A 585-nucleotide genomic window follows, 5' to 3' on the forward strand; every position below is an offset into this window, starting at 1 on the left:
TTGCAGATTGTATAATTATCAAATGTAAACTGGACCAATGTCTATATAATTTTCGGGTGAAAATAATTGCATATTGTATAATTATAACAAACTTTTAATGAATGGTGGGTGGGTTGTATTGGATTTGGATTCAGTGTGAGTTAATATTTTTGTTAAGAGTAATAATACAGCTACAAACTCTTGTACAAACTTATTTTGTACAAACTGATGTGGCATGATAAGATTGGTTAAATTAAATATTACTTGGCCCACATGATTTTTTTTTATTAATTTATATTTTCATTCAACCAATGAATTAATGCCACGTCAGTTTGTACAAAATAAGTTTGTACAAGAGTTTGTGGCTGTATCATTACTCTTTTGTTAATTTTTTTGAGAAATATAATTTGTAGCTGTTGGATTCTTTAAAATCAATTAAAACTTAAGTGTATTGTTACGTATGCACGTGTGATAAGATTATAAAGAGTCGAGTATAGATCAATTTAGTGCTGGATCTAAATTTTAATTATATTTTTTAAATATTTTTTCGAGTAGTCTACGTAAGCATTATTTAGCAGTAAAATGAAACAATTTGAGAAATGTTAT

Source organism: Citrus clementina, unplaced genomic scaffold, assembly GCF_000493195.1.
Source record: "Citrus clementina cultivar Clemenules unplaced genomic scaffold, Citrus_clementina_v1.0 scaffold_9, whole genome shotgun sequence".
NCBI classification, from domain to species: domain Eukaryota; kingdom Viridiplantae; phylum Streptophyta; class Magnoliopsida; order Sapindales; family Rutaceae; genus Citrus; species Citrus x clementina.